Source organism: Macrobrachium rosenbergii, chromosome 48 (assembly GCF_040412425.1).
Source record: "Macrobrachium rosenbergii isolate ZJJX-2024 chromosome 48, ASM4041242v1, whole genome shotgun sequence".
In the NCBI taxonomy this organism is placed as follows: domain Eukaryota; kingdom Metazoa; phylum Arthropoda; class Malacostraca; order Decapoda; family Palaemonidae; genus Macrobrachium; species Macrobrachium rosenbergii.
In genome coordinates, this window is record NC_089788.1 from 53,518,539 (window position 1) to 53,537,219 (window position 18,681).

Sequence of the window (18,681 nt, forward strand, 5' to 3'; positions counted from 1 at the left end):
CCCAAGTGGCGACCCCATCGCCATACCTTCCACCTGTTTGTACACAACTCCGTTAAAAATAAAAGCAGTGTCCCGCACGGCCAACTCTAAAATTTGTTTAAAAAGCGACCTGCTAAAATTATTAAAAAGCTCATTGTCATCAATAAAAAGTTTATTTAAGATTATCTCTATAGTTTCCTCCACAGGTACATTCGTGAACAGAGATTCCACGTCTAGACCTGCCATATATATATCAGGGTCTTGGATAAGAATTTCATTCTTGAAGGTGACTGCGTTCAAGAGAGTGTAGGAACTTTTAGTAAGCGGTTCTAGCTTAGGTACCAAAAATTTAGCTAACTTATAATTAGCAGTGTTAATAGCAGACAAAATAGGCCGCATCGGTGTACCTACCTTATGAACCTTGGGTAGCCCATACAAGATGTCGTATGATGACCCAGAAACAAATAATTTCTGATATGTTAATTCATCTATGACATTATTCTGTTTTAAAGATTTTTTTTTTACATATTTTTTTGTTTTTTACGTTCTTGAATTTTTTTCCTATATCTTTTTTGTATTCTGCTGTGGTTTTTTTGAAATTTCACTATTCTGCTATATTTTACTTTTACTGGGGATGTCACTGTAATAAATCTATATATTTTGTCCAAATATTCTAAGAGTTATTACGAGTAATATAGTGTTCAAATTTTTACAGCCTTGAAAATGCAACCAAGATGTGTTGTGAAACGTAGGCACAATAAATCATGAAAATGCACTGTGCTTTCCCTCGTTACCCCGTCGATGTGGTTTGAGCAGTGGCTCCTGTTATGATTGTGTTAGTTAACCGCTAACCTCGCGGATTCGGATGTCTACCTCCCCCCCATATCACCAGCGCCTGGCCCCCGCGCCGAGGCTCTCACTCTCCTCCACAACCCTGCCCGCGCCCCGCACTCTCCCCTGCCCGGCAGGACAATCACGGGTCGCCCTGACCTTAAAACTGCCGCCGTTCACACAGGGGAACCCATCGTCATGGCTGTACAGGGTCGAGAGCCAGTTCCAGATGGCGGAACTCACCGACAGGGTGCTGCGGGCAGATTCCGTACTTAACGCCCTGCCGGAGGAAATCTACAAAAAGCTCATCCCGTGGGTGTCCGACGCATGCCCCCTCACCTACCACCTCCTGAAGAAGTCCCTACTCGAGGCATGCTCCCTGCTGGTCGCCGAGCGGGCCACCCGCGCCCTCGACCTCGCCGTCAGCCCGCGGCAGGAGCAGAGCGTCATGGAATCATGGGGGGGCATGATAAAGGACCTCCTCACCCTCCCAGACACCGACGGCACTAGAAAACAAAACAAAATAAGCCTGTCGAGGGAGCTCCTCCTTCGTCAGCTCCTCCTGGAGGTCCGGACACAAATCCCTGAGCCCTACGCCATCCCCCTCAACGACCTGATCCACACAGCGCAGAACCTGACGGACTCCGTGAGGGCAACGAAGCGGGTCCCAGCACCCGCACTACCAGTCAGCACCATCCAGCAGGAGGAGAGCGCAGAGCAGGAAGTGAACGCCGTTGCCAGGAGGCGCCCAGCGCATCACAACAGGTGGAATTCCCCGGGCTGTGCCACTACCACAGGCGGTTCGGCAGGGATGCCCGGAACTGCCTGCCGCCCTGTTCATTCAACCGTTCAAAAAACGGGGGTGGCGGCGGATAGCAGGACAGGCCACCATGGCAGCAGAAGAACCCAGGGGCCCAGAATCAGTAGGCTTCTACGTCCGCAACACCGTCTCCAGCAGGATGATGCTGGTCGACACGGGGGCCGTTAGATCAATCTTCCCGTCATCCACAGAGGACCTCAAGCGAGAATCGGACCCGGCTGCCTCCCCTGATGGCCGCCAACGGGTCCCCCATCCTCTCCTAAGGCACCAGGCCCCTGTCGATCTCCATCCTTGGCCGGAGATATTCCTGGGACTTCGTCTTCGCAGACGTGAGGACACCGCTCCTGGGTGTGGATTTCCTTGCCCACTTCAGGCTGACAGTCGACGTCGGTAGGAAGCGCCTCCTCGACACCGACTCCTGCCATCCCCTCCCGTTGGCAACAGGACCCAAGGCGCCCACCATCTGTTCCGCCACCCCCCACCAGTACGCACATGGCATCTACCATCACATAAAGACAAAGGGCTCCCCTGCACACGCGAAGTTCCAGAGGCTTCCCCCATGGCGCCTACAGGAGGCCAAGAACGTATTCGCCGAAATGGAACAGATGGGAATCTGCAAGGAGGCCTCCAGCCCGTGGTCGTCCCCCCTCCACATGGTGCAGAAACCAGACGGCTCCTGGAGACCCTGCGGCAACTACAGGCAGCTTAACCTCACAACGGAGCCTGACCATTACCCCCTACCGAACATGCAGGACCTAACAGCTTCCTTCCATGGGGCCAAAATTTTTACTAAGTTAGATCTCTTGAAATACTATTTTCAGGTACCAGTCGGCCAGAGGACATACCAAAGACCACCATCATCACGCCTTTCGGGTCCTACGTGTTTGCCTTCTCCACCTTTGGCCTGAGGAACACCGGGGCGACTTTCCAGCGGCTCATGGACAGCATCCTGGGGGACCTGAAGTTCTGCATCTGCTCTGCTACGTAGATGATATCCTTATATTTTCCAGGTCCCACAGGGAGCACCAGAAACACATCCGGGCAGTCCTGCAGAGCCTGCAGGAGAACAGCCTCGTCGTACGTTTCGACAAGTGCACCTTCGGCGTCCAGAAAGCCGATTTCCTGGGCCACGAGATATCCCCGGATGGTGTCCGCCCGCTCACATCCAAAGTCGCAGCTGTCACCAGGTTCCCCGTCCCCACCTCCATCAAGGGCATCCAGGAGTTCCTCGGGATGGTGAACTACTACAGGAGGTTCATCCCCAGGATCGCGCACACCACGGCCCCCCTGAAAGAAACACTCAAAGGCCAACCGAAGTCTTTGTTGTGGGGACCCAGCCAGCAGCAGGCCTTCTCCCTGACGAAGGCCGCCCTCGCTGAGGCAACCACCTTGGCCCACCAGGTTCCCCGTCCCCACCTCCATCAAGGGCATCCAGGAGTTCCTCGGGATGGTGAACTACTACAGGAGGTTCATCCCCAGGATCGCGCACACCACGGCCCCCCTGAAAGAAACACTCAAAGGCCAACCGAAGTCTTTGTTGTGGGGACCCAGCCAGCAGCAGGCCTTCTCCCTGACGAAGGCCGCCCTCGCTGAGGCAACCACCTTGGCCCACCAGGATCCCAAAACCCCCCTCCAGCTGACGATGGATGCCAGCAACGTCGCCTGTGGTGATGTCCTGGAGCAAGTCATCGAAGGCGCCCCCCAGCCCATCACCTTCTTCAGCAAGAAATTCAACCCTGCAGAGACCCATTACAGCACCTTTGACCGGGAACTCTGTGCAGTGTATTGTGCAGTCCGGCATTTCAAGTTCCTCCTGGAGGGCACGCCCTTCACAATCTGCACGGACCACCAGCCGCTGGTACACACCTTCACAAAGCATGGGGATGCATGGTCTTCCAGGCAGCAGCGGCATCTCTCGGCCATCGCCGAGTTCACCTGCTCCATCAAGTACCTCCCCAGCAGGAAGAACACTGTGGCAGACGCCCTCTCCAGGGTCGAGATGAACAAGGTGCAGCTCGGGATCAACTATGAAGACCTCGCCAGGGAACAGGCCGCCGACCCAGAGACCCCAGCCTACCACACCGCCATCACGTCCCTGAAGTGGCAGGACGTGCCTCTCGCCCCCGGGGGCCCAAGTCTCCTCTGCAACGTCAGTACCGGCCAGCCCCGCCCCCTGGTGCCAGCCTCCCGCCGCCGCCAGGTATTCGACATCATCCATGGCCTCTCACACCCCTCCAGCAGGACGACGGCCAAGCTGCTGTCAGGGAAGTTCGTCTGGCACAGAATGCAGGACGCGAGGTCCTGGGCAAGGCAGTGCCTGCAGTGCCAAACCAGCAAGGTGGGGCATCACACCGAGTCCGGGGTAGGTGAGTTCCCGCAGCCAGAGCGACGCTTCGGCCACATCCACATCGACATCATCAGGCCCCTTCCCCCATCAGGTGGGTCCAGATACCTCCTGATGGCGGTAGACCGCTCACCATGGTGGCCCGAAGCCACGCCAATGCAAGAAGCCACCGCCAGCGTATGTGCTGAGCCCTGCTCTCCAGCTGGATCAGCCGCTTCGGCGTCCCAGACCACATCACAACCAACAGGGGTCCCGCTTTCCTGTCCGAATTGTGGCCCGCCCTGGCTCGGCTGCTGGGGACAACACATCACACCACCACGGCCTACAACCCAGCGGCCAACGGCTTGGTCGAGAGGTTTCATAGGTCCCTGAAGGCGTCCCTTATGGCCCACTGCACCACTGAGGACTGGAAGTACCAGCTGCTGTGGGTCCTCCTCGGGTTGAGAACCGCCCCCAGGGCCGACGGCACCCTGTCCGCGGCTGAGAAAACCTACGGCGAGTCCCTCGTGGTCCCGGGTGAGCTCATGACAAAGGATCGCCACAACCCATCAGTCCAGAGGCTTCGCGGCATAGTCGGCAAGTTCGCCCCCTGCAAGTGGACATATACCGACAGGTCGGCCACCTTCACGCCACCCAGGCTGGCCTCCACCACCCACGTCTTTGTCAGGGATGATGCCATCCGCCCACCACTGACCAGGCCCTACAGGGGACCCTTCCGCGTGCTGGAGTGGAACACCAAGGCGTTCCTGCTCGCGCTTCACGGGAGGAACGACTGGGTGTCAATTGACCAGGTCAAGCCCGCCCTTCTGGAGGAGGACACAGACGTCACCGCATCACATCCTCCGCCTGCTCAGCCTTCGCCACAGCCAGGCCCTCGTAAGGGGCGGAGACGCGGCCGCCCCCCGAAAAAGTCAGCCCACACTCGCAGTCAGGCAAACCCACACAGAGGGCGTTCCCCTGATGTCCTCACACAGCCGGGGCCCCTGCAGTGCCCCAGCAGATATGCCAACTAATCAGACGTTACCCACATCTTGGGGGCGGGGAGTATTTGTAAAGGCATCTGTAAAGTCATTCGTAAAGTCTCTGCTAAAAGTGTTAGTTGTAAAGTCTCTGCTGAGCAAGTTTTCTGTGGTGATGTCCCATTTTCTTTGCCTACAATTAGTCATGCCTAACGCGCCAGGTCATGCAAAGTTCAATTATTTAAACTATGTATATATTTTGTTTACCTGCTGTCAAAAATGTATCACATGTTTCTTCTTTCACAGGCATCAGGATTGTATCCAATTCCATTTCTGTCTGTTCTTACATTGTAAAGTGTACTGGTTCGCTGTATTTACTGTTATTTATTATCGACCTCAGGTCACTGAGGTTTCCATTGTATTCCGCGGCACGACGCCAGTCTGCCGCTATATAAACTGCCTGGATCATGAATAAAGTAGCAGTAACCTTATCCTGCTCGTTTCTTTCCCACCTCTTAACTACTGTTTACTTTAGCAATAATTGATGTCAGTAATAGTCTACCTATTGGAATTTAAAGTAACCTGTATATGGATAATTTTGCCATTTATTATTCGGCATCTCAGATAAAACATGCAGAATGAATCAGTAATAAAATCATAATAAAAACAGATGAATGGGCCTCGTCTGTAGGCTTTAAATTTTCCATAGATAAAACTCGGGTAGTCAAGTTTTGTAAAAAAATAAAATGTGGAAAAAAGGTGAAGAAAAAGATTTAAAAATCAGCAATCACTGAATACCAATTGCTCAAACAGGAAAGCCCATGTAACATACATGAAATCAAAATGCAAAAGAGCATTACATCTAATTCAAAAACTACCCAACACTACTTGGGGAGCCAACAGACATACCCTTACTATACTGTATAAAGCAACATTGTTGTCTATCACTGATTATGGAAGCGAAATATATGGCTCAGCATCAGACGCAACACTGAAAACATTAGATCCAATTAAAAATGAAGGCCTTACGATATGTTCAGGAGCCTTTAGATCATCATCAACCTGAGAATTCAGACAAGTGATTCACCAACAAAAAAATTTAATTAAGAGATGTATTTTGCAATGGATGGAATCTCTTTCCAAGCCACTCACCTGTTTTTACATTTGTAACGTAGCTGAAAAAGAAAAAAAATTCATTTCAATTGTTTTAATGACTAGAACTGTGGGTTTCCACTTGCCCCTTCATAAGCTCTCTCCTTCATTCTCTAAAATGGTTAAGCCTAACCTTTCTCTGTTCAAATGACTGCTAAGACCTTGTTTCCAGGTGACCTTTGTACCTTCTTGGCATCAATCAGCGGGCAAAGGAGGAGCCAAAAAAGAGAAAGTTGGCACCACCGGCATGTTAGCCCTCCATGAGGTTAACTGATGCCATGTGGTCTACATAGAAAACGTGACGAAGATTGACCTCTGAGCCATGTACCTGAAAGCGAAGGGGTAATCTCCGAGGTTATTAATGGACGATGCAGTGGCAATCGAGAGAGAGAGAAGAGTGCAGAATGCCACAGATTTTCCTTTGCCTTGTCTACGAAGTTACCCTAATATTGAGTCAGATGTGTAATAAATACAGTAGATTTCTTGATAATGTAAGGAACTCCCTGCGTTCATCTGTTGCCACCCAGAATCAAGTAAGTAACCCTTGGACATTCGTAGTAATTCATAAACAATAATTCACCACCTTTCCCAGTTAGAGCTAAAAGATTATTTGCATTATAAAAAAGGCAGCATATATTGGATTAGGAATCTCGAAGTTATAAATCTAAACAAATAAAACCTAATGTTGGAAAATGGAGTTCATCTTACCAAGAATAGATATACGCAAGTAATTCTGAATAGGCCATTCTCGTCTAACACAAGGACACCTAATGAATAATCCACATAACCCTGCTCCTGAATGCTCTGAATGTATTGATAACAATTAAACATTTGTTGTGTGAATGTCCAAAGTCTAATCATCAGCGGCTAACAAGTTTTGGTAATAAATTAATCAGTGGAATTTTGTCAGAAACTTCAACATTTGAAATTAATCCAATTATAAAGTTTTTGAAAAGTTATAATTTAATTGTAAAATATAAATAAGAAATATGAATAAAAACAAATGATTCGGACCAGCCCTGTGAGAGATGGTAACCAGCTCAGTGGTCTGGTAAAACTATTTTAATAATAACAATAATAGACCTTTTATTTTTTCCAAATAAACGGATGAATTTATATCTATATGTATGTATGTATCTTCTTCTTTTTCTGCATCTTCTCCCACTTCTATGTGGGGTCTATGTTTCTGACAGCTTTCCTCCACCTGGCTCGATCATAATTATGCATCACCTCTGACAGTTGTTTGTCTCTCAGATCTCCGCCCTACATAATATATGTCTCCTGCCTTTTCATCACATGGCCATACCTCTGCAGTCTTCTTTCCTGGACCTTCTTTGATAGTTCTGTTACTTTAGTAGTCCCCTTATTCTTCCATTCTTGATCCCATCCATTTTTGTCACTCCACACATCCATCTCAGTATTTTCATCTCTACCGCATCCAAATTCTTCTCTTATTCTCTCATTACCGGCTTTTTTATGACATATCGTCATCTTTATTCATCCTTATTAAGAAATTATTGGAAATAAAGTACTGTTGTTGTTGATTTTATTGTCTGTTGTTCTGTTGATTTTTATTGTGTTGTTGTTGTTATGAATTTATCTATATTAGTTTTCCTTCTAATTTTATGTTCTATATAAGTTTTCCTTCTAATTTTATGTTATTAATTTTAATTATTTCGGGAGACATTGAGCTGAACCCTGGGCCTGCTACTCATTAACGCAAGAAAAATTGCAGAGTACTTTACTAAAATATTCGAGGCCTAAGATCTAATTTTCATGATCTCCAGAGTTACGCCACGTCTACGATTTGATGTTTTTGTCTCAGAAACTTAAAAGTAGTAACAAGTCAGAGATTGAATTATTAATCTCAGTGTTTGATGGCCCTGACTTTATTTATCATCACAACATCCCACATGTGCAAGATACGGCTGTATACACTAGGTCTGGATGACCTATTCATCTTCAGAAAAACATGCAGTGTAGTAGCCATGAAGTTCTTTGTTTTACGATACTCAGTAAGTTCTACAATGTTTATGTATTTGCTGTCTATCACAATCCAAATTTGACGACTCTATATATGACTGTCTCTTGGAGAGGTTTAGTCTAGCTCAGTCACCGGATTCAAAAGCTTCATTCATTATTTGTGAAGACTGCAATGCAAAGTACAGTGAGTGGCTTAATTCAAATTCCACAGATCAACATGGATGGTCTGCTGTTGAATTCTGTGTATCCTCCGATTTTGTCCAGTTAATTCAGGAACCCAAATGTATTTCTGGTAATTCACAGATGCTCCTGCTATATCAAGTCCAAGGTCTGAGGGTATATATGCACTTCCAAACATTGTGCCATTGAGACAGACTTATCTGTCAATTGGTACATTCTTGATGCCACCACTCGAAAAATGGTCTGGCTGAAATCTTGAGCCAGTTGGGATTCCATTATTGAAACTTGTCAGGCACTTAATATTTCAGATGCTATATCAGATCCAGATCCCAAGAAGAAGTTAAATGAAATGCTGATGGATGTTTTAGTAATGTACATCCCTAGAAAGGCCATCAAGATTAGGACAAATGAATAGCCTTGGTCTGATGACACATGTAAATGAGTTTACCAAGACAAACAGACCATATTCAACGCATGGAAATGAAATTGTTCTCATGAAAGTTAGACTATTTTTGCTGAGTCTCGCTGTGCTGTGAATAGAATTTACCATATAGCTAAGAGAATTTACAATAATTCCTTAAAGAGGAAACTTGAAGGAATTACTCAGCCTCATCTGTGGTGGACGAAATTGATATCTTATATCTTTGGGTAAGCTCGTCTTCCATTCTACTACTACCAATAGATGATGGTAGGTTGGTTACTGGCCCTAAGGAAAATGCAGAACTGCTTCATCGAGCTCTTGAAGCTAAGCAATCAGCCGAGGATGTCCCTCTCCCTGAAACTTGTCATCCCAAACCTATTCTTACAAAATTTGAATTTCGCTCTAGGAACGTTAAGAGAATTCTTCATAATATATTGATAACTGGGGTGGAGAAGATCCTGATGGTTACTTCCCATTTTTTTTTTAAAAAGATTTTTAGTGTGTTGTCTCCAAAAATTAGTAGATTCTATAGTTTTTATGGCAATGTAGTATCTTTGCAGAGGAGTGCAAGCTTAGCAATAGTGTGCCTCTTCCAAAGAGTGGCAGATCTGTAGACTGCAGCAATTACAGGCCAATTTCTGTTCTCCATGTGTTCTCCAAAGTTGCACAAAAACTTATTCTTAAGCCACTATACAAGTATGTGGAATCCAGAGGATTATTAGGTAATAGTCTTATGATATACGAAGCAATTAGGTACCTGTGATGTTCTTTTAGATTTCACATGCCATTTGCAAAAGAACCTCGATAAGAGTTTTGAGTGTAGAGTAATTCAAATAGATTTTAGTGCTGCTTTCAATTTAGTAAATCATGAGGCACTATTTATAAACTTCAGAATCTTGGGTTGGGTGGATATGTTCTAGGATTGCTTCAAGATTTCCTTACAGGTAGGCAACAGTGAGTTGCTGCTGATGGGATATTTATCAAACCACGACCTGCTGTGTTTGGAGTACCAAAGGGTAGTGTCCTTGGTCCACTATTATTTTTAGTGTATATAAGTGATATGGTTGTTGGCCTGGAAAACAAGATTGTTCAGTATGCCAATGACGCAACACTTGTGGGTGTAGCAAAGTCTTCACTTATGAGACATGATGCTGCCCTTAGTCTCAGTCGTGACATGGAGTGGATTAGCGAATGTAGTAGTCAGTAGGTATTAGGCTGAACTCCAGTAACACAAAAACACTACTGATTTTCCACCCAAACTTCCCGTTCATGTGGATGGGACCATGTTGAATGAGTATGAAGCTTCAACTGTACTTGGTGTAACTTTTAACTCACATATTACTTTTGAGAATCATCTAATGAAAATGTCTGCAAATGCCACATGGAAGTTAGATATTTTATGTAAGGACTCATATATTTATAACAGCGATAAAAAAAATGCAACCTGTTTTAGGTCATTTGTCCTTCCTTTACTGAGAATACTGTTCTTCAGTGTGGATGTCTGCTTCTGCTATTATCCCTTAGACAGAGTGGCTCATTGTGGTAGGTTTCTGTTTCCTAAAATTTGCAGTTATGATTTGGACCATCGACGGATGGTCTTGTCAATTTTTCGTAAGTTGTATTTTAACAGAGACCTTTCACATTCGCAATTGATCCCTGATTCCCTTTTCCTGGCGAGAGCAATCAGATTTGCTGAGCAGCAGCACTAATATGCACTAAATGTGACTTGCTGTCAAACTTTTTAGTTACAGAGGTCCTTTAGTCCTCACATCACTGGACTGTGGAACAGTCTCCCTGAGGATGTTATGCAATTGGAACCTCAAAGTTCAAGCAAAGACTCCATGCAATACTACCTTAAAACAATTCTCCCTGTATTTAAATAACTTACATTTTTTAGTATTTATTTACTGGTTTGTTCATTTATTTTTTCTTACTAATAACTGATCTCTTATTTCTGTATTTCCTATTGCCTTCTGTTGCTTCTTTCAGTGAATGCCATATTCTTTATTAGCTTGAATTTCAAGTCAATGGCCCCTGTGGGCTTGTCCCATATGACTAAGGTTAATCTTCTAATAACAATAATATTGTTTCAGCTCAACATATCAATGCTGGTCTCACTACCGTCTTACACACTCTTCCTTTAACCTTTATGTTCTTGATTCTTTAGTCACACCAGACATCTCACATCTTTCTCCAATCTTTCCATACAGTCTGGACTCTGTGTTATTTCTGCATCCAAATTTCCATCGCAAGCTACTGCTGAACTAAGATACCTATATTTTTCTACTCTATTCAACCTTGTCCCTTCCATACTAACCTCGCAGTCTTGATCTTCATTGAACCTTGGGTATTCAGTCTTCTTCCTACTGATCTTTAATCCTGTCTTCCAATACCTTCCTAATTTGCTCTATTATTTACTCCACTAGCCCTCTGTTGGTGCTGCATATCACGATGTCATCAGAGAACAGCATACACCAGGGGGAAGGATCCCTTATTCCTTGAGATAACACATCCATAATCAGGTCAAAAAGATATGGACTTGAAGCAGATCCCTGATGTAAAACATATCTTGCTGGTATCCATTAAGCTAACCCAACGCTACTTCTAACTTGCGTTTTTGCTCCTTCATACATATCCTGGACAAACCCCACATACTTCTCTGGTGTTCCCTTTGCTCGCATACACCTTCAAACCTTTTGGCATGGGTTTCTATCATATGCCTTTTCCAGGTCTATGAATGCTATGTGCAGTCCTTTCCGCTTTTCCTGGTGCTTATCCATCACCTGTCTATTGGCAAACACTGCATCTGTCATTCCTCTACCTGGCATGAAACTAAACTGTTCTTCACCTACGGATGTTTCTTCCCTCCTTTGATCCATTATTCTTTCCCAGATTTTCCTGGCGTGAGACATTAGCTTTACTCCTTTGTAATTTGCACAATCCTGGATGTCACCATTCTCTTTATAGATAGGCACAATATAACTTTCTCTCCATTCCTTTGGTATCTTTTCCTGACTGTATATTTTCTTTCCTTGCTAGGTTCCACAGCATGTCTATTTCGTCTTCTCCCAGGCTTTTCCACAATTCTGCTGGAATTTCATTGGGCCCTCACTTCCTCCTCTTGTGTCAGCTTTGACCACTTGATTTTGGAGGGACTTGTGCAGGCCTACCCTTTATTATGTTCTTTACTTCAAAGTCCATTACCACCATCCTGTGATGTGCTGCCACACACTCTCCATTTACAACTTTACAATTGCTCACCTCTCTCAGATGTGATCTTCTGCACATGAGGAAGTCAACCTGACTTTCTCTTGTTCCATTCTTGTACATAATGTACTGATTTACTTTCTTTTCAAACCAGGTGTTGACAACAGCAAAATCAAATGACAATGAGCAGTTCACAACTTTCCTTCATCACATCTCCCCAACTCCCCAGCTGCCATGCACCCTCTCAATCCCCTCTCTGCTCCTTCATACATGTCCATTCATGTCACCACCAATAACTGATCTCTCTTCTGCTGATATTTCACTCAATTGTCGGTCCTGTTTCTCCCAAAATGACTCTTCACTTCCTGCTCGAGGGGCATAAACACTCACGAGGTTAATTATTTTTCTGTCCAGGCACAGTTTCTGAACTATTACTTTGTTACTTGTCCTCCTCACACTTATTATGCTGTCTTTTACACTTTTTGATAGAACTATTCCTATTCCATTTCTACCCTCCTTACTTCCTGCGCTATACAGCAATTTATATCCACAACCCAGCTCTCTCGCTTTATCTCCCCTCCATCTAGTCTCCTACACAAACAAAATGCTTACCCTTCTTCTCTCCATGAGATCTTCCCTTTCCAGCCATTGCCCCATGTTCAAAGCTTCTTTAACCGGGGGCACCCACTACCCAGCAGCCCTTGCCCATTTATCACAGGGGGAAGGCAAGGCCCCTTCGCATCACCTATGGGGGATGCCCTAGCACTATCCGATTTCAAGTGAAAGTCCACTGTCACATTTGGTTTTGGCTGAATTTTATGGTCGGATGCCCTTCCTGACGCCTGCCCTCCCATTTGTCTGGGCTTGGGACCCGCACTAGGTTGGACTGGCTTATTCCACCCAGTGGCTGTGTTTTATATACGCACATGCATACATAGATACATACATACATACATACATACATACATACATATATATATATATATATATATATATATATATATATATATATATATATATATATATATATATATACATGAATATCCCTCTTCTCTGACAGTGGGTGGATTAGAGTAAATATAAAATAAATGTCGCTGACATTTTCATACTTTAACTGTTGAAATATGGATGAATTCCCTGTGCAGTAAAACATCCACAACATAAGCCACTTCACACACCTTAGTCTTCCTGGATACTGAAACCTTTCCATTCCAATAGTCGTCTCTGTCCAACTTTTCTAGGACTTCCTCTTCTCCTTGTGAATCATACTGTCTTACACCAGTCTATCATTATCCACTCTTTCCACATGACAAACCACCTCAAAACACTCTCACCAATCCTGTCATCAATATTCACCTTTTGGCCACTTCTTTAATGTATTTAATAGTTCTCACCCTATCAATTCTTTTTAAGCAATATTTATACACTATACAAATAAATTAACCTCTACAGCTTCAGTCTTCCTCCTTTCATTCGCATTAAGCATCCTTGCTTCACTTCCATACAGGAGCGTTAGTTCAACAATCCCATCACCACATGGGCTTCCACAGGAAATTAGTCTCTTCCCAATCTCATACTCACATCCATCACCTTTCTTGCTTTGCCTGCACTGTGAATCACCTTTTCTCTCCTCCTACGATTATCTTTACATCTACTCCCAAATACTTACACAAATCAACGGCTTCCATTCTTCTGCCACCCATATTATAATTCATTTCTCCATTTTCCTAGCTGCTATCTACTCTCATATCTTTTCTTTTGTTCATAATTACTTTCAACTTTCTCCTCATACAAACACTTTCATACTTTTACTAGTTGCTGCCATTTCTTTTTAATGTCCTCATTTAGCATTGTATCATATGCAAAACTCAACAATTCTACATTCATTTCTCATCCCACAACAATGTACCTACTATCCTTTCTTTGACTTCTTGCATCACGCGGCCCTCCCCCCCCAAAAAAAAAAAAAATATTGGACAACTACAGAAGTATAACATGTCCTTGTCCCAAATGAACATTTGCATCAAACTAGTTACTCTCCCATCAACATATTCTAAAACAGGCTTCATTTCCATAATCAAATTTTTGTTGCATTCAGTGACTTATCCTCTATATCTTGCACCCTTAGTGTCCCCAATATTGCCTTATTTACTGATTACATCACTGCATACAGATTTTTTCTCTTTACTTTCAAACTCCTCACATAGCAGTTGCACAACAAGTATATGATACACGTACCTTCCTCCATGTCTTAATTCTTACAATTACCTCTGCCACACATACCTTACAAACACTGGTCAGCCATTCAGTTGCTGGCGTTGTTCCAAATCTATGATCTTAATAACTCTAGGTCTCAACATTCACTCCACAAGCATTTTCAATCTTACCATAACTTTTTCCACTTTAGCATCATAAAGCTCTACCTCTCTTCTATTCTGCACATCTAAAAAATCTTCAAAATACTCATTTCACGGAGTCAAGACTGCTTTCACTATATCCACTACCTCTTCATCTGCATGCTTTATTGTGAGATCCATTTGTTCATTAACCTTCCTCTCAGTATCCACTTCACTTTAAAGTAACTTTTAATTCGTCTTAAGTTCATAAACTTCTTGCTAACCTATTCCTGCTCCATTTCTATAATATGCAATCATTTTTTTCTTCTTGATTTCATTATCCACTCCTTTGTATGCTTGTGCATGATCATCTCTAATACCATGAAACTGCACCTCTGAAAACCCCCTTTTTTCTTTCGCTAAACCTATTTTTTATTCTTCCCACCATTTACTGATTTAACCCACCATCCTACCTTCCTATATCCATAAACACCTCCTGCTGTGCCAAAGCCCAGCTCTCCACTATTGCAGAGCTCCTTCCGACTCCAAGTTTTCAACCCTGGCCCACAGTTCATCACTTTTCACCTTAAATGCTCCTTTCACTCCTTATCCCACTAATCTATCTTAATTACATTTACAGCCACATTTTCATCCCTTCCTTTCCAACACTAATTTACTTTAGCATTTGCTTCTACCAAATACTGATCATGTCTATCTTAATCCATGTCTTGTCTCATCATTTTATCTATCACATGGCTTTTCTATCTATTCTGTACCAATTTAACATAACAAACTCTTTGACTCACCTTTTTCTCTTTCCTAGCTACATTTATAAATTTTCTTTTTTGCAACCATGAATTTCTAACATTCAAGTCTCATTTTAAACACGCTTCCACAAGACTCTCCATTCTCATTTAATCAAGGAGCTCCATATCTACCTTCCTCTTGTCACCTACCTTTGAATCTGTCATCTATATCCATACATACATACATATATATGTATGTATATATATATATATATATATATATATATATATATATATATATATATATATATATATATATATATATATATAATATATATATATATATATATATATATATAATATAGTGTGTGGTTTATTTTCAGTACGCACAAAGACCTCTAAACTTTTCGACTTCCTCACGCACTTCTGAATACACTTATCCCTGAACAGTGGTTCCAGTGAGAATGTGCATCTGCACTATGCTACAAAGACAGCTATAAGTCAAGCACAGCGTATCGGCATATATATGTGATTTTTTATACATTTTACTAGAACTAAATAAAACCCATTGTACTGTCTCATCACACTGTTTTAGTGGTTATTGCTATTGCTAGCATAAGGCACTTATTTCTAAACTTCAGAATCTTGGAGTGGATATGTTTTAGGATTACTTGAAGATTTCCTTACAGGTAGGCAGCAACAAGTTGTTCATGGGATCTTTAGCGAGCCAAGACGTAGTGCATCTGGAGTTCCACATGGTAATGTTCTTGGTCCACTGTTATTTTTAGTGGATGCAAGTGGTATGGCTGATGGCCAGAAAACAAGATTGCTCCGTATGCTGTTGATGCAACACTTATGGGTGTAGTCTCAATCGTGACATGGAGTGGATTAGTGAATGGTGAAGAAGTTGGGGTATATGGCTGGATTCGGGTAAAACGAAAACACTATTGATTAGTAGATATCATAATATTTTTTCCATCCATGCTCCCTTTCAAGTAGATGGAACTCTGCTGAATAAGTCTGAAGCTTTGATACTATACTTGATTTAACTTTTGACTCACATTTTACTTATGAGAAACATCTAATGAAAGTGTCAGCAAATGATGCATGGAAGTTAGGTATTGTACATTAGGCCTCATATATAAAATCAGTGCAACCTGATTTAGGTCGTCTGTCCTTTCTTTACTAGAATACTGTTCTCCGGTGTGGATGTCTGCTTCTGCAAGGGATTTGTCTCTTTTAGATAGGGTGGTTCGTGGTGGTAGGTTTCGGTGTCCTAAGATTAGCAGTTATGACTTGGACCATCGAAGGATGGTCTCTTGTTTGTCATTTTTTCATAAGTTGTATTTTACCAGAAAAATTTCGCTTTCACAACTGATCCCTAATCCTTTTTCCTACAGAGAGCGACTAGATTTGCTAAACAGCAGCACCAATATGCAGTTTATGTGCCTCGCTGTGGATCTTCTTAGCTCGAGAGGTCTTTCATCCTCATACCGTTGGACTGTGGAACAGTCTCCCTGAGGAAGTTGTGCAATAACAACCTCAAAAGTTCAACTGAAGATGCAATGCATTACTACCCTAAATCAATTCTTCTTGCTCTTTAATAATTCATTTATATTATTATCTGTATATTCATTAATTTGTTCAATTATTTTCTCCGAATAAGTGAGTACTTCTTTCTTTATTTCCTATTGCCTTCTATTATTTCTTTCAAATGAACACCATATTTTTTGGATGCCCTGTGGGCTCGTTCAATATGAACAGGGTTCGTCTTCTGAATAATAATAATAATAATAATAATAATAATAATAATAATAATAATAATAATAATAATAATAATAATAATAATAATAATAATAGCCCGCAATAGTGTGTAAGCAGACTCTTCTGACCACTATTACCAGACTTGCATGAATTGAAATGACCACAATAACTGACAAATGTGTGACTTTTGATACAACTGACCAGTACGCTCTCTCCAAATGTATATTCGTCTTCTGTTAATTCTGATCTTCCGAATAAAAACAGCAAGCCTCGGATTTCTCTTCCTGTTCTCACTTTCTCAAACTTTAAATTTCCCATATGTTCACAAGCAGAATAACTGCTTCGTTCAGCGACGAGCTTTAAGCTATTTTCTCACAAATACATACACACACACACACACACACAGACACATTCCCAGAGCACCCCCGCCCCATCTTTTCCCTTCTACTCTGGTTCCCTGCTCAATTATAGGTAAACCAAAATGTCGTGGCGGGTGAGAGGACGGTTTTCCCGGACTATATCGTTCGCAGTTAAGATCCCTTTGGTCATTTTAAGGAAACTGACCTCCTTAAGCCTAAAATCTCAGCGGTAAAGGCGGATTAAGCCCAGAGGAGTGTTCGCTCCGTATTATCCCGGATTTTCTTTCATTTCTTCGACATATAGACCGATGCCAAATCAAATATTCCCTATCATGTTGTAATATATGAAGGTAGCATAAGTTACAACGTAAATACAATTGGTTTCTGATTCACATTATTTCCACTTGTATAATTTATGTATATTTATGCCGCTCGCTCTCTCTCATGCATACAGTGACTATATATATATATATATATATATATATATATATATATATATATATATATATTTATATATATATATATTTATATATATATATATATATATATATATATATATATATATATATATATATCCCATATATATATATAAATATATTCATTTAAAGCTGGATATATAAATACAACAGTGCATTTGGAATTTGCAAATATATATAGTTAAATTAACACAAAACTAAGTATAAATTAATGTGGACGTTCAGTAGGCCTATGGAAATACAGAGGCTTGGAAGAATAGAAGAGCTTTTCAGAGGAAAGTCAGTCACTAGGGATTGCCCAGAAGTATATGGCTCTCAACAATAACGGACCCTCGAATTAAAAGGGTAACAGATAATGGTAGGACTTTTAATGTAGGGCATTTGGCATCGTGGGGACAACGATTTAAATCGGCATGAAGGAACCGATAGGGTATAGTATACACACAAACGTATATAAAGAACAGCTAAAATGGAATATGGACAATAATCAAATGGGAAATTAGGCAGATTAAAGATCTGTGATTATCCAAAAAGGACAGAATGGCATAGAACAACAAAAATTTACTCTTTGTTTCTTTAGAGTAAATTCACAGGTAAAGTCACAAACAAGATTATGTCATTGATAAGCTGCATCGTGAACATGGCCACAGGGTCGTCAGGCTTCCTCCGTACCACTGCCAATCTAACCCATAGAACTGATTTAAGGTCAAAAATTATGTCTCTCAGAGAAATAATTTTAAAATGGCGGATTTAAGACCGTTATTGCAAGAAGCCATTCAAAAGGTCACTCATGTGAAAAAACTTCAGATGGAAGATTCTGAAGGAGATGATTATGTGGAGCACTTAATGGAGTCTTTTGTAATTGAATTCATCCGATGACGACGACGACGATGATTGAATGTCTACGGATTTTATTGATTGTAAAATATATAATTTTTAATATTCATTATTATAAATGCTTTTCCCCTTCTTTTTCAATAAGGCAGAAAAATATACAGATGAAAAATGTATATTACAAAGATATGAAATAATTGCGTTAAATGTAAGAATGAATACAATAAAAGACAACAATTCTTTAAGACATTATGAATTTTAACATTGTTTTAAAATACGTGGTTGCTTCA